At 42.0% G+C, this 25,198-nt stretch overlaps 1 protein-coding gene across 2 annotated transcripts in view; it reads right to left on the bottom strand.

The window, feature by feature from the left end:
- Positions 1 to 23,341, bottom strand: part of EPB41L3 (erythrocyte membrane protein band 4.1 like 3) — a 237,001-nt gene extending 213,660 nt beyond the window's left edge. Inside the window, exon 1 of one of the 2 annotated variants that reach the window (XM_054460556.2) lies at positions 23,054 to 23,341. The gene's annotated coding sequence lies outside the window, so the exon portion shown is untranslated. The remainder of the gene's footprint in view (positions 1 to 23,053) is intronic. The other variant, XM_063653422.1, reaches the window with a different exon arrangement.
- Between the last annotated feature and the right edge of the window lie 1,857 nt (positions 23,342 to 25,198).

The following is a 25,198-nucleotide window of genomic DNA, read 5'->3' as shown; positions in this document are numbered from 1 at the left end:
TAAACGTGAATACAGTCTATGTTACTTAAAAACAATTTTTAAACTGTAGTACCAGATTTATTATTAGTAACACATTACTTGTGACACCCACACATGATCAATATTCACCAGGTTGTTCAATACTACCGTGGAGAGGAACTACTAGAAGCCATATGGAGCCACTGGAATGTTGAAAGCAAGAGCAAGGCATGGTCAGAGTTATAGCTTGGACCTGTCTCTCTGGAGTCAGATAGAAGATGGGATAAGGATGTTTTGGGAGAACTCTTTAGCAAGCTGTCACAAAACTCAGGAAAGATATGATGAAGATCTGCCCAGTGTCAGGCGATGGAAAACACCTCATTCTGGCTGAGCCCTTCCATGGCAAGGCTCTATGAGGGCCTACACTTGACAGTTGAGTTCCTTGAAAGAGGCAAGCAAGACGAGCTAACCAAGATAACTCTCTCCTTTTCATGTCCCTCTGCTTTTGAGAAAGGCCTTATTACCCTGACTAATAAAGCAGGAAACTACCTATTAGAGCAGGACTCACAATTAGATTTTGAAGCCCTAACACTCAATAACAAGAGCCAAAAATCTAAATAAAATTTGTAGGTACAAGGGTTTGTCTGGATTTAGAAAAAAGTTAGATTCTACACAGTTTGACTTTTACTCCTAGGTTACCATCTGTTCCATTAAAATATGCTTATACCATCAGGGGCAAAGTTCTTCACTCATCTAGAGACAGAAATATCATTTATTTCTTTAATATAATCCCCCCTGTTCCCCAACATTGCCACCATGGGACTGTCAGTTTTGACTCATGAAAGAACTTTACGTAACTGCCAGATAAAAGACAAATTCAGATGTGCATGGCAAAACATTATCTGGGATGCACCAAAATTCTACCTTTGAAGGTCCAGGAGAGTCCAAAAGTATGTTAAACCGGCTAAAAGGAAATGCATCTGGTGAAAACATTTCAATGGATACGACTCTAGAATCAGACTCCTGGATGAAAAACAGACCCCTTCTTCTACTGCTCAGTGGCCTCTGGCTGGTTTAGCTGTGCTGCAGTCTGTTCATCCACAATATTAGACGATGAAAGGTTCCTGTATCATCAGGTTGTAGGAAAATTAGATGAGACTCCTGGAAAGTCCATAACTGACTGCCTGGTGGAGACAAAGCAACGGGGATGGTGGTGGAAGGAAGGTGGTGATGATGCTGCGACTCTGTGCATCCCAGAAAGTAAGCCATGACAGTGTGACGGGCACACCAGATGTGTCGTTGTTGTTAAGAAAGCAATCCCTCACTGACCAAACCAGTAGGCGTTCGGCCATACAGCCAGCAACCTATACATGCAACAAAAACAAATAAGAAAACCAAACAATCCCCAAATGAGAAGACCCCTCAACAGAAAGAGGCTGGAAAAAGAGAGGGAGAGGCACATGAGCACACACATCATACACTGCAACAGAGTTGGGGAGGAGAAAATAATTGAGTAAAACCCTGTTGTTCTTGCACTTCGCTATTTTTAGGATGAGAGATTTCTGAGGATTTCCTGAGCGTCTCACAAATAAAGTGTTATCTTCAGAAGGCTTTCAAGGTCCCAGACAGACAGAAAATTCACAAGACCTGGCTCATAATCAATTTAAAGGGGGCAGGCTCTGGCTACCAATTATTACTGGAAGACAAAATTAGATTTGTTTTTTAGGGTAAATATCCAGGTACTTATTGTTTCCTAAGAGGAGAAGGGAGATGAGAAGACCCAAAAGTGCACACAGAAGAAAACACACCATGTGAATCCCAAAGGAAGATTTTTAGATGTGGAACTAAAGAATCATAACATAACTCAATAAGCAAAACAGCTGATTAGGTGATAATTGTGTCAAATCAACAGCTCACGGCTCAACAGATGAAACTCAAATGACACATATTCCTAAGGATATTTATGGGAAACTAAATCATCTAAGATAAAGATTCCCAAATTACTTACACCAGAATAGAAAATCTTACAAACACCAATGCCAAATTTCATGCTAACATTCAATACATTTTTAGAAATTTCAGAAATAACAGATTGCAACAACAAATGTGTTTGCTCCAAGCAAGTGAAATCCTGCTACCTCCACCGGCTAAGACAGTGACATGGCAGTTTCAAATTTATTGAGACAGAGACTCAGGATGAAACTGTAACTGATAATCAAGACAATAATTTTCCTATGGAGGTATGCCTCAACTTATTTCTGTTTTTAAATCAGCCATGCTAAACCCTTTAAGAAAAGTACAGAAGATCATCCTAGACACCAGCCTCTTCTATAATACCATACCAATCAAATGCTTTACCTAGACTCTTTCTTACCACATCCTTGAGAACTAGAAAAATATGTATTGAAAAACATTGTTTTGTATTCAAAATCTTCCTGTTGTCTATTCTGCATTCCATAGCAAGAAATCTACCAGCAGACCACAACCCTCCTTCCCAGGCCTGGCCCTGCATGCAAAACCATGGAGGGTCCAGTACATCATTATTGCTCAGCTTTGGAAGAACAAAGTTAGAATTTAATATTTAACAGTTTTGCTATTTTGAGTTTTGACATCACCTACTAGTAGGACTAATTGAGCAGGGAAGTCATGTCAAGATGCGTGACTCATTTTATATCAACACATCAACAACGTACAATTTCCAATGGACTTATCTTAGAAACAACTTCAGTATCACAGAAATACATACATGTGCATCTGCCGTAAATGGTAAATATGAAGATGAGAGGTGTGTGATTTATAGAAACAACTGAACAAGAGTCTTAGAAAACACAGTGTCAAGACATGTGGGACATTTTCAAGTTGCTTTGTCATAAAGAAGCATTATTAAATGTGGTATAAACGCAAAAGAAAAACAACAGCTAAAGTCTAAATAGCAACTTTTGCCATTGAATATGATTCATCTTTGGTTCATTTGAGTTTGGGTGCTGCTGAAAGGACACCTCAGGAGTTTTCCCTCTCTGATGCAGGAGGACTGAGTCTAACTGGAGGTGCCTGGGCTGTGTGCTCACAGGCGCTGGGATGCTGAAGATAGTTTCCCATCAAACAATTCATCTGACAGTTTTCTTCTTCCCCAAACAAAGAGAGAAGTCAACAGCTTAAACACAGATTTCAGGACTCACCCACATTATCCACGTCCCAACATGCAAAGGTAATGTATTTCCAGATGATTGGCAGGTCCATATTCCATGTTCCAAGTGAGACATGAAGGGTGAGCAAAAAAGAGAGAGAAAAAAATACTTTAGACATAGTTCAACAACTGGTGCTACCTTATCCCATTCTGAGCACGATAATGACACTTCCCTCCTTTCTAGAAGCCACCCCACTGCCAATACAGTGGGAGTTAAGGAGAAAGTTTCTGTAGAAAAAAAAGGTAGATAATTCATGAGACATCCAAAGTGATCTCTCATTAACATTTTCATTAACAATTGCAAATAAGAGATATACACCCAAACCACATTTGAATATGCAATAGATGTTTCCAGAAAGATAATATGAAAGATTTGTATAAACATATAGGATCATAAAAATAAAGCAAGTCTGGAATAGAATGGGGATGGGGGGACTTCTGCAAGGTATAGACTTAGGCTGATTCAAAATAATAATCAGAAAATCTAGTAAAGTGATTTACACATTCCAACAAGCATTTGACTAAAACAATTCTAATTACACACTCACAAAGAATATAAATTATAACCCAGTTTAGTTGTGCTACCAGTCAGAACCACAGAATAGAATTTGCATTCTTCAAAGAAGATACCAAAAAGAAATGTTATTATTATCTTTTTATAGAGGCCCAGGAAAAATAATTAAAATGTCATTAAATTTCTAGGACGCATTGTTTTTTAATCTTACAAACCATGATAATTGCTGCATCAGGGAAGAAATTTTGCAGCATAAAATCACATAAAACATATTTTCAAGTAGATGGAACTCCCAAACTGAGCCTTCATGTAAAATAGCTCATCTGTCATAAGCTTTCCACATGAGCAGTCACCTTGGAAAACTAGGCTTTGTCAAGGTCATGCTGGAGGAATTCTGTGATCCTCGGGTCCACTCCGGCCTCCTGGGCCTCTTTCTTACAGATGTACACTACTAATCAGTTCCATCAAATGCTACTGTCAACTCAAAAGAACTGAAAGCAGGGTCTCAAAGAAATATTTGCATGCACATGTACACAGTAGAATTATTTGTAATAGTCAAAAAGCAGAAACTACACGTGTCCATTGATGGATGAATGGACAAACAAAATGTGGTATGTACGTACAATGGAGTATTACTCAGCCTTCAAAAGGAAGGACATACTGACACATGCAACAGAATGGATGAAGCTTAAAGACACTATGCTAAGTGAAACAAGTCAGACACTTATATGAGGTATACAGAGTAGTAAAATTCATACAGACAAAAAGTGGAATGGTGGTTGCCAGAGGCTGTGGGAAAGGAAAATGGAGAGCTGTTGGTTAATATGTAGAGTTTCAGTTTCGCAAGATGAAGTAAGTTCTGGAGATTAGTTGTAAAACAACATAAACTAATGAGGCCAAGACTATTTATTCTGAACTTTCATGACATGCATACCAAGAAAAGCTTCATTAGAGAGTAACATAATAAATAAAATTTGGCCAGGTGCAGTGGCTCACGCCTGTAATCCCAACATTTTAGGAGGCTGAGGTGGGAGGATCACATGAGCCCAGGAGTTTGAGACCAGCCTGAGCAACATAGTGAGGCACTGTCTCTACAAAAAATTTTAAAAAATTAGCCAGGCATGGTGGTGTGCACCTGTAGTACACCTGTACTTTACTAGAGACAAGGTACTTTCTGTACTCAGGAAGCTGATGTGTGAGATCACTTGAGCCCAGGATTTCAAGGCTGCAGTGAGCCATGATCACACCACTGTACTCCAGCCTGGGTGACAGAGCAAAAGCCTGTATCTAAAATAAATAAATAAATTGTTAAGTTCTCAACCCATAAAAATATATACACATGTAATTCTACCGAACTGTACACTTAAAATAGTTAAGATGGTAAATTTTATGACACTTGTATTTTGCCACAATTAGGGCAAAAAAAAAAAAAAAAATGCACTACTATCAGAATGGTTTTGGAACTATTTGGCCACCCTGTGTAGACCCAATCTTGAAAGGAAAGCATGAATGGAGGTCAAGAGTTGGTGTAAAGTGTTAAAAGACTGCAATTTGTAATAGAATAAAAAGCTGCCTAGCATTAATTCAAGAAATTTTGTCTTATTCTCAGCAGTTAGTAGGATGAGAGTAGTTGCCTAAAGACACTGGAAGAAATCATGACAGAAATGCCTACCAAAACCAGAGATGGGCGGGGCTGTCCCCACTCATTCCACAGCCCTCAGGGGATCTGTCCTTGCCTGTGGCATCCCCGTTCTATGCGAATCCTGGAAAAGCGTCCATGCCAGGTGTTCTTGATGTCTTTTGAATATTTTAAAAGTTTAACAACTTGAGCTTCGATAGCATTTTGTTTCTTCACCTACTCTCCTTAGTTCTGATAATGAATGGCGAATGTTCATCTCACTGCAGATATGCAGACTGTATTTGTATTGGCCGAAGAGCACCCAGGAAGAGCACAGTTGATCCTCTCTTGTAATTAACTATTTTTACTTGCTAAAGATGCAGAAAAAATGGAATATATTGGTGCATAAATGAGTTACTGTCATGGAGGTAAGCATAAATATCTGTTTTCAAACACATTTTTGTTTTGTTTTTTGAGATGGAGTCTCATTCTGTCGCCCAGACTAGAGTACAGTGGCACAATCTTGGCTCACTGTAATCTCTGCCTCCAGGGTTCAAGCAATTCTCGTGTCTCAGTCTCCTGAGTAGCTGGGACTACAGGTGTGCACCACCACACCCAGCTAATTTTTGCATTTTTAGTAGAGATGAGGTTTCACCATGTTGGCCAGGCTGGTCTCAAACTCATGACCTCAAGTGATTATCCGCCTCAGCCTCCCAAACTGCTAGGATTATAGGCATGAGCCACCGTGCCCGGCATGTTTCCAAACAATTTCTGCCTGTACATTTCATCACTAGTCCCTGGCATCCATGGGTCTCTTTTATGGTGAGTTGATCTTTGAGTGAGAGGACACACTTGCAGAGAGAAGGGACTTAGCGAGTATGAGGTAGGAGTTCAGTCATCTTAAGGAAGTGGGTGACCTTGACCAAGCCACTACACATTTGTTTTCTTGAGGGAAGAAAGAAAATAATAAATGTCCTGGCTTTTTAATAGAGTTACAGTAACAAAAATGATGCCCATAAAAGACCTTTGAGAAACACAAAGCCGTGTCAATTCAGAGTGAACTTTTGAACATCTCCAACTATTGCCTGCCTCTTGGCAGTAATGCGCAGTTCCTTCTCAGGAGACGAGGAATGTCCAAATGTGACAAGGTATGCTATAGTCTCAACCTAAATTCCTAGCCCGATTTCCCATTATCCCCATCAGTCACCCTATTGACCCCTCCAACCAAACAAAGGCCCATGGGTTTAGGGTAGATGATTCTTGAAGTGGGAGCCAGGGACTGGGAAGTCCCCAAGATCCTTTCAGGGACCCCTGAGGTCAAAGCCACTTTCCTGGTTATACTAAGACCTTATTTGCCTTTTCACTTTCATTCTTCCATGAGCTTAGAGTAGAAATTTCTACAAGCTACATGATGTGTGATATCTCACCCTCAGTTTCTAATGCAGGAGTAGACATGAGAATCCACTCTCTTCTGCTAAGCCAGGCATTAAATAGATTTGCAATGACAGTCTTTACCCGAAGCTATTTTTGTTTTGGGAAACACAGCTAACCTTCAGAAAAATATTTATGTTAACATGAAATGGATTTATTATTGTTATTTTTAAGTGAATTAAAAATAAATATCAAAAACGTTCTCAGTTGTAATTTCTGAGGCAGTAAATATCAATAGATAACATGTATAAAAAGTTATTTGCAGTCTTCAGTCATCTTTGAGGATGTACAGAGGTCCTGAGACCAAAACAGTTGAGAACTATTAATCTAGAACACACAGCAGAAGGGCAAATGATACAAGATGAGGCTGCAGAAATGGACAGGAGCAAACCATGTGGCCAAGGGAAGAATTCTGGTCTTTACCCAAGAGCAATGTTGGAATAGTCCACAGGTGTAGGAGGCTAGAATTATAGTCCCTTTCTCTGTATGCAATAGTTGTACAGAATTATTAATTGTTCACCTTACTTTTCCACCACTTTGATTCATAAATCTTCATCATCTTATAATGAATCTCAGAATTGTTTTCAAAATGAATAACTTCCCTTACATGATCAGATGCATATCTGAATTGTACTTGCCTTTACAACCCAAGTTTCTGCTTGATTCATGGAAAATGTTTATAGATGAGCTTCTTTTGTCTCCCAATACCTCCCACATTCAAGGAGAATCAGAATTAGGGTCTCACTCCTGCTCTGGAGTCTCTCTGCAAAGCAGGAGGAAATGGAGCCGTGCTGATGGCCACTTCTACAAGAGATGGGTTTTTCTAACCTCATGAAGGCCTTCTCTGCTGCTTTAGAAATCCTCTTTGTGTTCACTCATTGGCTCTTTTGTACCTCTGCCCTCTGAAGTTGTTGCAAACTTTATCCATTCTCAAACCCCTTCTGTACTCCCCTAATTCTTAGGAAAAAACCCCACTTCCAGCTTCACTGAGAAGCCAGAGGCAGGAAACTATGGAGTTAACATTAATGCGCTATGATTGCGAAATGTATGAGTTGTAACTTTAGTGTTAGCAAGACAAAAATAATTATTTTAATATGCAGTTTCCAGGAATAAATAGCAACTAAAAGCATGATTATGATTTTAATAAAAAGAAAATAATTATACATTAGTAAAATCAGTGAGAAAAGACAAATCTGTAGCTATGTCAGGGTTCAGATTATGTGTGTGAAGAGAGTATGAACGTGGCCAGGGGACAAGGCTAGTTACAGCAAGAATTTTATCTAAGTACATTCTCCAGAGACACCTGCTAGAACATAGCTAACTGAGTGGATGGGCTTTACCCTAAAGGAAGCAACTGATAAGGTGTTAGAACCTCCCATCAAGACAAAGACGGTTAAACATCAAGAGAAAAGAACTGAGCTTTAAAAATGCTAAAGATATCAGAGCAAAAAAAAAAGCACAAAATTGAACTTCTCAGTGTATCTAATTCAGACTTTTTTTAAAAACTGCTTCTTATATTTTCCTTTTCCTTCTACTTTTTTTTTTTTTTTTTTTTTTTTTGAGAAGCATGGAGCAAGGAGAGAAACTGTGATTTCACAGAGGTAGCCTGTCTTTTTTGAATCGACTTTGGCTTGGGTGAGTGACTCACCCTCTGTAAACCTTGGTTTTATCTCTTTATTTTAATTTTTAGTTTTTGTGGGTACATAGAAGATGTACATATTTACTGGGTATATGAGATGTTTTGATACATGGGGAAGGTGGGGATGGCTATTGGGTACAAAAAAACTACTTAGAATGAGTAAGACCTACTATTTGAGAGCACTAGAGGGTGACTATACAAAAATAACATCACTGTACATTTGAAAATAGAGTGTGATTGTCTTTATCTCTTAACATTAGATACTCCAGAAGTTGTGGGAAAGGCCAGAAATGAAGATATTTCCAGCCCTCAGGGCAGAATATTGGCACATAGTAGGCCCTCAGTAAATGATAGTTCTTTTTCTCTGTCTCTTCTTTTTCTTCTATCACAATAAGTCATCCAAAAGCTGTTTTACTTTTAGGTAACTGTCATCTATATGCATACAAAAAGAAAATTTTTAACACAGAGAGAGAAATAGAAAGAGAGCATGGCTTCTTAGTACTCCTTTTTTCTTGAAGGACAATCCTTATCTGTATCATGAAATCCCACCTTCCACAGGCCTGAAATCCCCCACAACTGGGAAGTCCTAGTTCTGTGCCCTCAGGTTCTCCTCCAGCACCTCAACCCTTCCTTCTGGTGGTCTTCCAGAAGAAAGGTCTTCTGTTCTCTTCTGGTTTCCCTGGATTTCTCCAGGCACTACTCCTTTCATTCTCAGCAATCTCCCTTAGTAATCTCATGGGTTTTGCAGGAGGATTATAGTTGCCTTCCACAGAAATATAGAACAATGACAGCACCACCCTTCCCTCACCTCTCCCAAATTCAGCTGTTACCCCCGCTCCTGCACAGCCCGCCCATGAATCATTCCAACTGTTCTACATCTCAAGCCCACTACGTGTATGCCTGCTGCACTCTTTCTCCACTTTCCAGCACTCAACATTGCCTGACCCCCACAACCCTACTTTTCCTTCAAGTCCAGGGTGAACTCAGCCTCCCTTGTGAATCCTTCCCAGTCTCCCAGTCAAAATCAACTGCTTCCTCCTTGATGATTCCCCAGAACTAGAGTGATCACTAAAAAAATGCACCTAAAGTGTTTTTATGATGCAATACAAGTGTTTTTATTATGCAATATTATATATATTATATCCATATGCATATATATTATATAAATAATATTGCATAATAAAAACTCTTTAGGTTTTTATTTTATTCAAAATTCCAAACAACTGCTTACAATACATATACATATGTAAGACATGAAGCCTAATAACAAAATGAACACCTGTGAACTCTCACTTAACAATGAGAATGTCACCAATGTGGTTGCCTCTACTCTGCAGTCCTCCTGCCTTCCTACACATTTTCCTAAACAATATTGTTATGTTTTTCAGTTTCTGAGCCTTATAAAAGTGCTATTATATCATGTAATCTTCTGCAATGTAAAAAAATCAACAATATTAAAGATTCATCATGTAGTTGGTTGATAGCTATGGTTCATTTTTGTGGTTGTATGGTATCTCATTTAGTGAACATGCCATACTTCAGTTATCTTCTCTTGTCCATAGACATTTGTGTTGTTTCCAATTTCTTGCTATTATGGATACTTTTGAAACATTTCTTGGTGTATACATGCAAGAGTTTAGCTATAATATATAATGAAATGCAAAACTTCTGTGCTGGACAGTATGCATATCTTTAAAAGACAATGCCTAACTGTTTTTCAATATTATTGTATCAATTTACCTTCTTCCCTCCAGTGATGTATAAGATTTGGTATTTTCATAAAATTCTCTTTTGCCATTCATCATTATTACACTTTATATTGTTTTTATATACTGGCCTCCCTGTAAGATGATAGCATCATATTTTATTCACATTTAAATTCTCATAGTGTAACAGTACCTTGCTTACAAAAGATGATAAACGAATATCAAACTGAAGAAAATACAACAACCTGTATTTGATTTGAGTTACAAATCATCTATTTTTTAAATGCAAATAACAAGGAAGGATTATAGGGTCATCCATCCTTTCTGCAAATATAATTAATTCAATCACACTACTTTCATATCTATTACTTGATCAGAAGAACAAAAAAATGCTAGTTTTATTTGAGAAGAGAATGTAATAAATTTGGAGCAAGGAGTATATTTTGGAAAGTAAGAAAGCCTAACTATGAGCAAAACAGTTTGACTTAGGATAGTATGTCCAAAGAAATGGGCACTAGAAGACAGATGAGGGATTCAGGAAGAAGTTGCAAAGCATTATATACTCATCCAAAAATTTTCACCGTAGGCTATCCATCTAGGGAGGTACCATTTGGCTTCCTGTTCCAAGGTTCCATAAGTAATATTAATACTGCAGTTCCAGAATCTGTTCATAACATAGGTTTAATATAGTTGTCTGGACTAGCCTGGAAACCTAAACACAATTTTTAATATCTTCTCTCCGGGCAAATAATTCAAGATTCCACACAACTACTTACAAATACACTTTTCAAAGAATGACTCAGCTGTAAAATGGGGAATGCCTATATTCAGAAAGTAGGTCTCTGCCTTTTATCACTCTAGTCTTTTCACCCTAAGGCTAAAAAAGCCAGAGACTGAAGAAAAGAAGCATTCCTATGCTCTTAGAAACAAAATCTACAACATTCATAAACTATTCTTTGATCATTGCTTGTCTTCTGCTTTGAAAAATATTCAGAAAGAGAGTGCCAATACCTCACAAAATATGAGATAAACATGCATTCCTTATGCGGGAATGTAAAAAAGTTAATGTAAGACCATGGACTAAAGAAGGAGAATAGCTTAGCAACATTGCTCAACCTACGTCTAAAGAGCACACAGAACTGAGACCAAGTTTCTCCCCCATGGGATTTCAGTGGAAAAATAAAAGGCTTCTAAACATTTGGAGGTCATTGGCTTCCCCACATCTTTGATGCTCCTTCTCATATCATGTGCAAACTGATACTTCAGTAGGTCAATGGTGAAAAACAAATTTCTGAATTCAATGTGTATCTTTGTGAACAGATGAAAGTCAACAAAAAGTGGTAAAAAGACTACACCATAAATCTCCAACAAGCAACCCCATACAGACAAATTCATCTTGTCTCTACAACAGCAAAACCATCCCACCATCAAAAAAATAATGTGTTTAGAACAGAACTTGGTATTTTCAGCCCTAGTAGAATGCATGTGCTCACAAACATCCTGTTTGGTGTTAAAGGTGTAATAGGTTCCTATTGAACCTCTCCCTGTAACTTCAATATACAGTTTGATTACACATTTAACACCAAACAGGGTATTTGCTTTTAAATAAGATATGTTTAAAATATTACCCTAGTTAACTCAGCCACTAAAACTTTTTTGAAAATACAATTATTATGTGTTCTAATTTCTATTTTACAACACCACACTGTAATGATTTGTATCTACTGAACGCCTACTATGTGATGTATGTATAATACAAGGACAACTCCACAAGAATGCGGCTCTTGACTATTAAGAGAGGTTGGGGTGGGGGCGGGGAAGGTGGGGGTTAGGATGAAGTTCAGAAGCAGTAGGCAGAAAAGAAGAAGAGTACATTTCACTCTGATTAGTTTTTTGTGAACACAGTGCAACTTGTTCTGTTGAGTCCCTGGTACAGTGCACTCACTTCCATCCATATGCAGCCCAGCGAAGTCTAATGTATGAAAATGGCTCTTTTCTTTTTTATGTTTTTTTTTCTATTATCAATCCTTTTCCTTAGTCTTACTAACATTATACTTTTAGCCAGAGAAATAATTTTGTGGATCAGACACTTTTTCCCATATCAACTCATTTCCAGAGCAAAGTTAACTGCACCTTCCACAGAAAGCCATTCAGCCATTCATGATTCAGTTCAGCTGTTCCTTGAAGCATTATATAAGCAGGTCAGAGTCAGGCAGGAATGTACCACTTGCTACATTCCAGCCAGGTCTAGTGGACTTTTATCTTTCTCTAGACTAACAGCTAATCAAATGTAACAAACACCCTCTTTCCTTACGCCAAATGGAAGCCAGGAGAAAGTGTTTTTAAGAGATGTACTATACTTTAGCCATGTATTATTTTTATTTATTTTAATGGGAGCCATCTAGATAAATCCTCTTGTTATGCTTTGAAAAGATTACCCAGAACCTCTTTGAATTCATCCAAATCCATGATGATGCGTAAAAGGAAAGGAAAATAATAAAATGAGATTCTAGGTAACATGGTAAACAGTGAAAGTAATGAGTTAATTCAGAAAAGCAATAGATTAATTGTTATCAGATCAATGTGATCAATTATCCAGAGGTGAAAAACCATATTACCTGAGCTAACAATAACAATATTATTATTAAAGAATTCTTTAGTATTTTTCCATAGCAAAACCTGTGTAAAGTGATATTTTCATTTTTTCATGTCGAAATTGAGTTTCAACAACCCTGAGCTATGAAAACAATCATGAAGTGTATGCTATGTTATCAAGTTTAAAAAAAAAAAAAGGTTTTTAATCTATGACAATGCTTCAGGATTGTAGATTTGAAAGCTGAAGCAGCTGTAACTCTACCACAAAGATGAATAAACTATCATCCAGGGAAATTAAGTGATGATGAACCCACAATCTGGAAAATGACATTGCTGCTTACTTTTCCTGAAACACACTCAGTTATGTTCTAACTGTATACTACAGAGACCAATGCTACACTTAAAGAAAAATACATGGGGAGTAACCTGAAAGGAAAGAGTATACTCATCTATTAAAGTACCAGACACAAAACAAAATGTCATGATACTTTTTCACTTAGTGAAAAGGTTTGGCAACTAGGTCACACATACACTTCAGCCATATTACTCACTGTTGCATTACCTAATTCTCTTCTATCTAAAATATGTTTTCAAAGGAAGCAAATAATAGCTAAGAATAGTACAAATTACTCATCCTTTATAATAATGTAGATGATGTTGTAACATGACAATATTCCCCAGGACTCATACATTTTTTGAGAGAAAAGTATCTACATCATCCGATCTTTTAAAAATATGCCATCTGACCTTTTTAAAAATAAGATCTATATATTTTTAGCTTTTGATATTCCAATATCTAACTATTAGAGAAAAAGTAAGGAGTCTTTTGGGAAAGAACCCAGGTAAAGAGAAAAGGAAATCAAGGTACAAACCTTGGCCCCAAGGTTTTCTGTATGCTTAGGCCATCAAACTTTCCCCACCCATAGTCAGAGTAACCTTTCCATACCTAATCTCCCCATATTACTCCTTTGCAATATGATCCTTCAATGGTTCCCCATTACCTATTTGACAAATTTTTAAAATTTCTTGAGCTTACAAATTGGTAACCCTTGACTAAACATTTACATGTGCCAGGTGGACCTCATGAGGCCACAGGTGTCAATGGTCCAGAACCTCTATCGCCTCCAGACCTCAGGGAAGGAGAACACATCACTCACTTCCCAGCAGTCCCAGTGACTCTCTGCTGGGTGCTGGCTACAATGGGTTTAGTAGCATCCTTTGAGATATTTGATGTTAGTTGTCACTATAGTGGCCAAAATCGGAGCAAGTAAAAATTGCTTAGTCTAAGTGGCTCAGAGAGGATTCAGTTTTGCAAGCAGGGGAGAGATCTCCAGGGATCCCTAAACCCAGTTGGGAGAAATTTGACTATGGTTAGAATGACTATTTTGTGAGTGGTGACAGAGTCAAAGAGGCACAGTTTTATTAAAGTTATTAAGCTGTGTAGTTACTATAATTCAGGAAACATGGGTTACATTTGTATCCACTATGAACTAAAGTGCTCTTTTAAAAACCAGATCAAAGCAGGTTCATGCCTGTAAACCCAGCACTTTGGGAGGCCAAGGCTGGAGAATTGTTTGAGCCCAGGAGTTCCAGACCAGCCTGGGAAATACAGCAAGACCTCATTTCTACAAAAGTAAGAAAAAAAATAGCGGGATATGGTGGCATGTGCCTGTGGTCTCAGCTATTCAGGAGGCTGAGGCAGGAGAATCAATTGGGCCTGGGAGGTCTAGGCTGCAGTGAGCTGTGATTGTGCCACTGCACTCCAGCCTGGGTGACAGAGCAAGACTCTGTCTCATAAAAGAAAAAAAAAAAGCAGATCATCCCTGTCCATTTGAAAACATGAAAGTGTAACCGTTTTTCCTAATTATTTTGGTAATTAAATGATCAATGTAGATCACTTCAAGATTAAAAAGTATAAATTAATTTCTCATGGATTACTTTAGAATAAGCAAGGCTAAATATCTATGATATTCATTACTTTTTCTGCTTGAATGATACAGATATAGAGGAGGTAGATCAACAAAATATTAATTTCTATTTGATTTCAAAATGCAGAGACATTTTGCAGTAGGATTATCAGGTTTATCTTCCTAACTGCATTTTGCTTTGGTTACTTTTTTTTTTTAAACATGAAAAAGGGCAAAAGAAAATTACATTTAAATATACTCAGGACTAAAATGTATTTTTTAAATCATCAAAAAATAAATAAACATAGTCAGGGCCAAGAAGAACTTGAAACATAAATGTTGAGAGTAAAACGTGATCCATTAAATACGGACTTTCAGACTGAATTAAATGTTAACAAGGTATGCATTATAAGACAAAAAGATACTGGTACATTTGTTTGGGCACTTACAATATGCTAGCCATTTTCTAAATATTACTTGTTCTTACAACCACTCTGCTAGATGTGTATTACTAAGCTTGTTTTGCAGAAGAAATGAAGACTCAACAAACTTAGGTGACTTGTCGCCAGATAGTCAGCTAGTACCTACTGGTACTGAAACTGCAGCAGGGTGAGTCTAGCAGTTGCTATGCGTCCCAGTATGCAGTGAGCTTAATAGTAAGGAAATCTTGCTCATTTTATATTGTATCACCATGTTTATTCTGCTCTTTAGGGTTTGCAGGCTACATGTTTTTTTTTAACATTTTCATTTTGTGCATATTATTCACAAAGCAACCTAAAAAAGGCACCCAACATTCAAAGAGACAACTATTTTAGGCAGAATGCAAATATGTTTTAATCTGTGGCAGCAACTGCTTTTAAATCAGACCTCTAGCTTCACAAAATGATCTTTGCTCCCACAGACTCCTGGTCTCCTTCTTTAGCTCTGAAGAATGCTGTGACTATTAGGGGGAAAGAAATATGTTTTTTACTTAAAGGTGAACATGAGTCTCTGATTAAACATTTGTTTGTATTTGAATTTGTTCCTGTGAGTATTCCATGTTGGTCTTTATACTGAAGGAGTTACAGAGATGGAGAGATTTGTATGGCATAATGCTGATTTTTTTTAAACTATCAGACCAGTAACTAAAATATTCGATCTCACTTTTTCACTCATAAACTACAGTCACATAGCTGACGTCATTAAATTTTTTTCATCCTGTATGTGACGCAGGGAATTCTGTTATTTCTATTTGACAATGAGAAAGCTGAGGCCAAGAGAGGCTTAGTAAGCTGCAGATGAGCTGGGTATGGAACAGCATTTTGATATGAATCACACACGTGTGACCAAATGTTTGCACATAGTGGATAGCCAACATCTTCTCCATTTTGTAACATATTTGTGTAAACTTTATAAATACCATGTGTCAAAATCCATACAACATAGATACAGCAGCTCTTGATCATTCAGAGCCATTCAATTTCTCATAACTCAGGAGGTTTCAGTACATAATTCTAACACTATGTGAAAGTATCTAATTCCTAACTATTCAAAACCTCAGTACTTGATCATGCCTGCTTATTTTTCTTTTTGCTCATTCCTAGTGAGCAATGGACTATTTACAACTATTTGATGAGGGTGAATTTATCCTCTCAATTTGAAGGCTATTGTATATTCAATAGTTTGGAAGCATTTTTATTCCTGAAATATGGAAGCTGGTCATCTTCTTATAATAATTTATTTCTTCACCTGACCCCAAATATATAGTATACACATGAGGAATGACATGGCTTTATCTTTTCATTCTTTTTTTTAAGACAGTCTTACTCTGCCACCCAGGCTGGACTGCAGTGGTGCAATCTTGGCTCACTGCAACCTTTGCCTCCCAGGTTCAAGCGATTCTCATGCCTCGCCTCAGCCTCCCAAGTAACTGGGATCACAGGCATGAGCCATCACACAAGGCTAATTTTTGTATTTTTTGGTAGAGTGGGGGAGTCAGGGTTTCACTATGTTGGCCAGGCTTGCCTCTAATTCCTGGCCTCTAGTGATTCACCCATCTCAGCCTCCCAAAGTGCTAGGATTATAGGCAATGTTTTCATTTTTAATAAAAAAAAAAGTATGAGACCATAATAAATTGAATCTTCTAAAAGTATGAATAAACTTTTTTTTTTTTTTTTAAGAAAGGGTCTTGCTCTGTCACCCAGGCTGGAGTGCAGTGGCACACAATCATAGCTCATTGCAGTCTTCAGCTCCTGGGTTCAACTGATCCTCCTGCCTCAGCCTCTCAAGAAGCTAGGACCACAGCCATGTGCCACCATGCCTGGCTAATTTTTAATTTTTTGTGGAGACAGCATCTCAATTTGTTGCCCAGGCTGGTCTTTGGCCTCAAATGATCATCCCACCTCAGCCTCTGAAATTGCTGGGATTACAGGTGTGAGCCACGGCGTCTGGCCTCGCTCATGTATTTAGGAATGCATTTAGTACTATATGGGCGTCTTGTCCAGCATATCTCATTTTTCCTTCAGCCCAATCACTATCAGCTAGACTCTTCACATTCTATTCTACTTTTGAAAGCTCTGTCTAGCTCACATGACTATAATCTCATCACTATAACGAAGAATGTCAATTTTACAGATTCTTCCAGCTACCGAGGCATAGATTATCCATGAAATTAGGCCAATGTGGGTAGAGGGTGGTTTTTGAAGTTTCCAGATAATTGCCTGTTTTTCCACTTTATCTTTAAAGACCTCATCAAGGCCTGGCTACTTCTTCCTCATACTGACTTGACATGGGATTAGAACAACATTCTTCTTTTCTTCTGTCATAAACTCTCCTCAGATGTCTCCAGACAATCATCCTCTCAGTGACAAGTTACCGTGGAACCCCCACTCCGGACAAACCTTACTGGGGAATACAAAGGTGAATAGGATGAAGTCATAGCTCTCAATCAGTAAAACACACCAAAGAATAAATACATGAGAAGTACCACGAGAGCAGAAGGAGCAAAGAGCTACAGAAGGAAAGATGAGAGAGAGATAACTTCTGAGAATTATCGAGAAAAACATCACAAGGGAGGTGGTGTTTGAGTGCAGGATTTCAAGGTGAAGAAAGGGGAGGAAGGGCATTTCAGCTGAAAGAAATCGGGTGAGTGAAGGACAGAGAAATCAAACCTAAAGGCATGCATAGGAATTGGGGAGAGTTGCCATGGATTTCCTGTTGGGTCCTCGGGAGATGTGAACACTTAGATACAGGAGAGCAAACATAGGGCTTTGAATACAAATCAAAAGGAGTTTGCACTCATACTTTAGGAAACAGAAGTGGCTTGAGGTTTGCAGCAGGGAGTGATACAACCAAAGGAGCACTGTAAAAGAACTGAACTGGGAGCAGAAGTTAGGAAGGCAGAATGAGAGTGAGCTGGGATAATTACTGCAACAATCCAAGCAGGAGGTAGCAAGAGCCAGAGCTAGGACTGGTGGGGATCTGACAGAAAGGAAGTGGCAGTGGGAGTTACCACCACGGGGACCCTGACATTTCCGTGGTGTGTGTCTGTCAGGCAGCAATGTGAGAAGAGAAAGGTGTAAAAAAATGAAGACCAGGTCTCCCACGCAGGTGACTCAGGACATGGTGGTCCTACGGTAAGGGAGGAAAGTATGAAATTGATGAATGAAATTTTTAAACATATTCAGTTTGAGATGACTGGGGAATAACTGGGTAAAATATCCCCTTGCCAGTTTCAAATGTGAGACTAGAGTTCTAATGAAGGCTGAGTTAAAATAAAGATGTGGCAATAATGCATCCAGCCAACCGACACTCCTGGTTCTAGAAAACCAGTAGCTTGTTGCCAGAGCAGCTCACCTAAAAGCCAGGTCACATTCTAGGTGTTTTATATGTTCTTCTGTTGACTTCTCACCATAAAGCATTCCTATCCCCATTTTACTGATGAGGATTTGGTGGCTCAGAGAGCTTATACAATGAGCCAACTTCAGAAGGGAGGTGTCCAAGTTCTTATTCACCCTTGTTTTCCCACCACACAAAGAAATGGTAGCTTTCTCTCTCTTTTTATTTCAAAGTCTCCAATGTAAGTTCTACCATGCATTTTTTTTGTCCATTCATGTCTTTTCTCCATTCTGATCTTCATCTATGCTGCTTGGCTGAAATCGCACCCAATCGGCCCCAATTATATTCAGTGCCCTTCCCCTGTCTCATCGCTGCTTTTAACTTGCTGCTCACTCTCTCATTATTTAGGATTCCAAGACAGTGTCCTTTTAGCTCCCACATCTGGAATTCTTCCCACAATCCCACTAGAACATTGGTGCTTGCATTAGTTTTGGGCTAGGAGACCCTTAGCACTTCAGAATGCACACTAGACATCAATCAGCCCTGCTTTTTTACAAGACATCATCATGACACCAAATCCCCCCAAATAAAAGCCTCACATACTACTGAAGTGCATGAAAACAAAACAAATTATTTTCATCTCTTCAGTGATCTGGTGGCTACATTCCAGTTTTCTCTACTCCCTGACAAAATGACCACTCATACACATTTTCTAATAGCCACATTTATTTTTTAATCTTTAATATAAATAGCGGGTTTCAATACCTTTTAAAATCTCTAGCCTCTTTAGCAGTTCTCCAATGAAAGTCATATTTCCTTACTAATTGTGCTTCTTGCTATTCTTGATTAACCAGCTCTGAACTGGAAAATTCTATGTTCCCATGTGCTAGGTCTCACACTTTGCTTCCAAGTAACTCAGATAACTCTGAAGTCACAAATTAATTCTCACAGTGTGGTAGGTGAAAATTACTATTCTCCTTACAGATAAGGAAGTAGTTGCCCAGAGTGGACTGTGACTCATCTCACTTCCTGGATCTTTTTAATAAACCATTCACAGCCAACTTGCCCTCACTTAAAATCCTACAAAAATCATGCTCTGCTTGAGTTTTTGCTTCTCCCTCCCTAATTCCTCAAGAGGAAAGCATGCCAATGTTCAGTGTATTGTAAGAATTAGGTAATTTGGGATTGGAGGTAGCATGAAGAATCTGTGGCTCTTTGGCCTGGAGAAAAGACGAAACAGAGAGAGACGGAAACTGCTCTTAAATAGAATAATGGTGGGTGTGTAGAAGAGAGAGAAGGCAGGGTGTTACAGCTCAGAAGGTGGAACTGGAAGGAAGGGAAAGCTATGCAGGCTGACCTTCCGTGGACTTCTCATTAGTCTGTTTATGCAGTGCTCCAGGAGAACTTCTCTTCAAATTTAGACCACAGGACCCATCCTCTGTGAAGTTCCTTTGCTGTTGCTGTTCAAAGTGTGAGGTCACTTTGCTGAGATCCCTTAACTTTCTCATGTATCTACACAAGAGCATCAAAATCATAACGCTTCCTTCCTTTTTGGCCTGCCAACTAGAATGTGAGCTTCATGTGGGCAGATGTGAACCATGGCATGTTCATCCCTATGTTCCTAACATTTAAATGCAAAATGTCTCTAAAATGGAATCAAACACTTCTGAAAGTAGTGAGATCCCAGTATCTCTAGGTATTGAACCAGAGACTGTTATAAAGGGACTTTAACCATGCAACTCTACCACTCTGTAACTTCTAAATTTCCAATATCTTAAGTGCCTTCTTATTTGAAGTGATTTCACCAATCCCAAAGAGTTTAAAAACATAACTCATGAGGACCAGTGTGCATGGTTTAGTTATATTTTTAAACTCTTTGGGATATATAATTAGTTTAATATTCTGATTTTAATAATGATTGACCTAAAAATTATTAAATGTATTTTCAGTGCAATGTCTTTAATTATAAACCCTGGTCTACACAAACATTTGTTGAACACCTACTAAGTGCCAGACTCTGGGAATAAAAGAATGAGAAAGAACCCTGCCCTCAATAACTTACATTCCACTAAGAGCTGTATTTCCATTATTGGGATTGAGAGGTCATAGCCTAGCTGCAAACTTTCGGTTTTATACCTCTGCTCCTCAGTACTGAGAATGTCTTCCTAAGGTTACCACAAATTCTAAGAAGACTATTAACTAATGTTACAAGAGAGGCTCTTTGACCCCTTGGTGTCACTAAGTCTGAATTGTAATTGACCCAACTGGGAACTGCCTATGGCCAGTAAGGGAAAGTGAAGATGGAGACTCCCAAGGTCATTTCAGAACCGACCTGAACTTGACTCTTTCCTTGTTCTAGATTATGTGTAAGGATATGGGCACACTCGAGCCCACCCCGCCCATACCCCCCAAGGCAGCACAATTACAGCCTGGGAGGGGCAAGTCTTGCGGGGCCCGTCAGTAACTGCCATTATTTGAATGTGATATAGGAGATCCCACATAGACCCTGCTCTACCGGGTTAGAATCTGCTTCTAATCAAGTGGAATTTAGATCTAAACCACAGTTAGATTTGGGATTTACCATCGTTTCTACTTTTATTCATTTAGTGGCTTCCAGCCCTTTCCCGGTCCAGTCTTAATCCAATGCACTTCAGAGCGAATTACACGGGAGTTGCGGACTGGCGGGGGCGGGGGTCCGCAACTAACACCAGGTGCCTGTGAAAGACAGGGCGGGGGCAGCACCTCCCGGCTGGGTTGGGTCCGCCTGGCCTCGCCTCGCCTCGGGGATCCTTGGCGCTCAGCGCCGCCCTCCCGCTACTGCGCTACCCGCCGGAGCCCGGCGTCTTCCCTTTCCTCGTCTTGTGGACGCCGCCCTTCGGTCCCGGGAGGATTTCGCCTCCAGCACCTCAGGCTTTTCTGGCGCAAAGGTCGCCAGCCGGAGCGAGCCCAGGCGGCGGCTTCACTTCTGCAGAAGGAAAGCGAAAGCCGCGGCCGGCGGGCAGAGGGGGCGGCCGAACGCGCCGCGTGGCTGCTGCTCCCGAATCCGCAGCGGCGGCGCCAGGGCGGTCACCGAGCCCTGCAGACCCCAGCTCAACTTCCAGCGCCACTCGGGTGCCCCGAGTCCGCCGCAGCTCCCGGCGCGCCCTCCAGCCGCGGCACGCAGCCCCTGACGCGCCCGGGGCTCCCTCCCGCAGCACCAGCCAGGCCACCCCACCTCCCGCGCCGCGCTCCCCCGCCAGCCGCCGACCAGGAGCTCCCCGGCTTCTGAGCAGGACGCGCCAAAAGGAGTTCGGAGGCTCAGCAGCCCCCAGCGTCGGCTTCTCGGGTGACGTGACGCCCTCTCTGGAGCGCGGGCGTCAAGCCTCCACCGCAGGTCCTTACAGCCGAGCCACGGAAGATGCAACGCCGGGCGAGGGGCGCTCCCCGAATTTTGAAAAACAGCCTCATTCGCCTCGGGAGCGCCTCAATCCCCCACCCGCACCTTTTGGCCAGATGATTTTAATCCTGGGATGCCGGGTTGGTCGGGGGGAACTGGGAGCTGGAGCGGGAGGAGAGGAGCCGGCAGCGCGGAGTTGCCGGGGTGCAGCTGCGCGCAGCTGGCGGCGAGGGGGGGCGGTCCCTGCGGCTCCGCCGGGCTGGGGGAACTGGCTCCTGCGCCTCTGCCTCCCGGAGGATCGCACTCGCTCATCCTTACACACACACCACACACACACACACACACACACACACACACACTGCCGCTAGCGCCCCCCACGCCACAAGCCGGAATGCGGAGGTCAGAGCCACTGTCCACTTGAAAGCAGGAAAGCAGGGTCTGAAACGCTGAGATGGAGGCGGAGGTTCTGGCCTCATCTGCGAGGTTCGCACCTTCCCGAAAGCCCCCCCCCCCCCACCTCCTCGTTTCCCCAGGGCGAGCAAGATCTGCTTCTGAGACTCCGCTCTCTGGGCTAGCGGTTCGAGCTGCAGGGGGGCGGGGACGGATTCGGAGGGAGCACTAGAGAGAGAGCCCGCGCTAACTCCTGCCCTCCTCGCAAAGAACTGGCCAGCCCCACTCGCGTCCAGCCCACAACTAGGCGGCCGGGGCCAGGGAGCCAGACCCCAGGTCGCTCCAACTCCGGCGAGGGCGGGGACGGGAGTGACAGCAGCAACCACTGCGCGCGCTGGCAAAAGCAGAGAGTCTCCGAATAGGCTAAACGGCGGGCGCGGAGGGGTGGAGGCAAGAGGGGACGGAGGAGGAGTTGCCCAAGCGGAGAGGGATGACGTCCTCCAGGGCCTTGGGCTCCGAGGGACCGAAGACTGGTGCGCTCGCCGGGCCCCGCGCACTAGCTCTGGGGTTCACAGAGGCGCCGCGCCCGGCTCCCGCGGCAGCTCCAACACAGCGCGCAGGCGGTCGATCCCGGCCAGCTTAAACAGGGCTCAAGCCCTCTGTCCCTCTCAAAGCACCTCTCTGCTCGTCCCTAGTCTCCAGGTGCCCGTCTGAGAGTCCCTGCCGCTTCCGGGCGGACCCGGCCAGGCAGCCCCCGGTCGGGCCGGCCTCGCCCCTTCCTCGGTTTCTCCCCCATCGACCTCGAGCCAAGGGCAGGCGGCCCGCACCCGCGCCCCTGCCCTCGGGGCTAGGCGGCGCTCCCAGCCTACGCCCGGCTGCCAAGAAGGATAGGGCACTGGAAGAGAAAGGCGCTCACCTGGGTCACCGAAGCCTTCCTTTGGGGCCCCTCCCGGAGCTTGTTCGCAGCCCGTAGGCACAACCTTCCTTGGAGAAAAAAAGTAGCGCAAGGGCAGAGAGAGGTAGGGCTGCTCACAGGTCCCTCCGCAGGGGCTCTTTCCTTCGAATTCTCCGAGGTCCAGTCTCGGGCTCGGCGGCGGGAAAGAGCTCCTGGAGGCTGGAAGGGGCCACCAGACCCGGGCTTCTCCCGCAGCTGCGGTGGCGGCACCTCCAAGTTGCCACCTGCAGCGCGCTTCGGGCGCCTGTGACAGCCCGCGCCGCTCAGCCCTCGCCGGCCCGCCCTCCCCGTCAGCTCGTTGGCTGCGCCCGGTACCCGGGCGGTCCCCGCGCTCTGCCCCGCCCTGAGCCCGCCTCCGAGCCGCGCGCTCGCGAAGTATGGCTCTCCTTACAGGCCTCCCTGGGCTTTATAGCCAGCGGGCTCTGCAAGCAGGGAAAGAATTACACACACACACACACACACACACACACACACACACACACACACAAAATTTTGTGTAGATAGGGACTGGAGGGAAGGGAGAGGCTATGATAAATGTCCGTTCGTGTGCCTTAAGGGGACCTGGTAACTTGGTTTCTTTTGCTGGTATTAAATTTTTGCAATCTCTGAAGAGTTAACTTCACAGTCACAGCGGCAGGCTAGGGATGTAGGCCAGAAGGTGGCTTGGAGGCCGTTGCATTTAAGCATCATCCAACTTCACATGAAGCGCCAAAATATGAAGAGCAGACCCAGCTTGCACCCTTTTCTCACTCAGCCTGCACCCCTGCAGCGGAGGACCCTGGGGTTCCAGCGCCTGCAAAGCCATCCCCACTGCTGCCCACGGGATTTCCAGGCCTGAAGGCTCAGCGTGTCACATGCGTGTTTGCTTGATTCTGTGGCCTGTGAGTCCAGGCCATGAGAATGTATGCCCGTGCACACACAAATGAGACCTGTGCTTTCTACAACTCTTGGACCTTCTAAGTAAACAAAAGGAACATTATCTTTCTTTTCCCTTCCACCTCTACCCCAAAGACCTGGACAAGAGTTCACTGCACAGTCTGTCCCTGGGCACTCAGGCCACTCTTCACTCACTCTGCCTCCTAGTAGCTCCTAGAGGTGTGCTTTCTGGAAAACTTATTTGGTAAAGCCTTCTGGAGGAGGAAAAGCTATAAAATATGACAATCACAAGTCTGGAAAGCCATCCAATCAACCAGAAACGTCTGACTCTTGGTTGTATCTATGTGAAAGAGGTACATTGCCAAGTGCCTATTAGTTTAATAACATTTCAAAATTAACTGCCCAAATAGCACATTTTATAGCCCATTAGGGAAATGGCTATGTTTTGAGAGTGCAGATGTTGCACTGTTACGTGAAACTGGAGTGTGAAACTGGAGTGTGCACATGCAGCTCACATCTAGCTGTGTTTTGTGGAATCCTCAGCAGGCTGAGGCAGAGGAAAGAGACTTTCTATAGGAAGTCAGAGGTGGCTTTATACAAGGGCATATTGGAAACAGTTGGCACCAGTCAAGAAGCCACACCCTGTCAACTGTTGCTAAGTAATTTGGAAGACTGCTATATAGCACTGGTTCCTTGCATCAAAGCAAAGATTTTGTTCCATGAGACCCTATCATCTTGGGTCCACTTTGGAAATTAAAAGCAAACTTTTTTCACTGCAGCCAAGTGCTTACTCTGGCCACTCTCAAAAGAGGCAAGCTAGTCCTCGCCTTTCCTCTTGAAACTCCTGAAGACAGCAGTCTAGTGGCAAAGCATTCACAGTAATATATTTCAATACCCCAGGCAAATGTTTGCTTATGAATCGCACTTTGAACTGAATTAGGTAAAACAATGAGTAGAATGAAGGTGTGGCTTGCTCAAGTTTAAGTCCAGATTGATTCAATAACTGGAGGAATAGCTGATAAAAAATAGGGGCAGAAGGGTGGGTAATGGGGGTAGTAGTGACTATTAAACTAGATATGTGTCTGTTATGTTGGTAGCCAGGTGAGGCACAACTAGACAAGATGGATTTATTTCTGGGAGTGCTGTGCCAAGCATAGAAGTGATGAAAAAGTTCTTCCTCAGGAAAACAATGTTCCTTCATATTAGAGACAGAGCTTGAAGACTGGTGTG

The sequence above is a fragment of the Pongo pygmaeus genome, chromosome 17 (genome assembly GCF_028885625.2).
Source record: "Pongo pygmaeus isolate AG05252 chromosome 17, NHGRI_mPonPyg2-v2.0_pri, whole genome shotgun sequence".
Lineage (NCBI taxonomy): Eukaryota > Metazoa > Chordata > Mammalia > Primates > Hominidae > Pongo > Pongo pygmaeus.
Note: the sequence above shows the minus strand (reverse complement) of the source record. Positions and strands in the feature narration are given on the sequence as shown.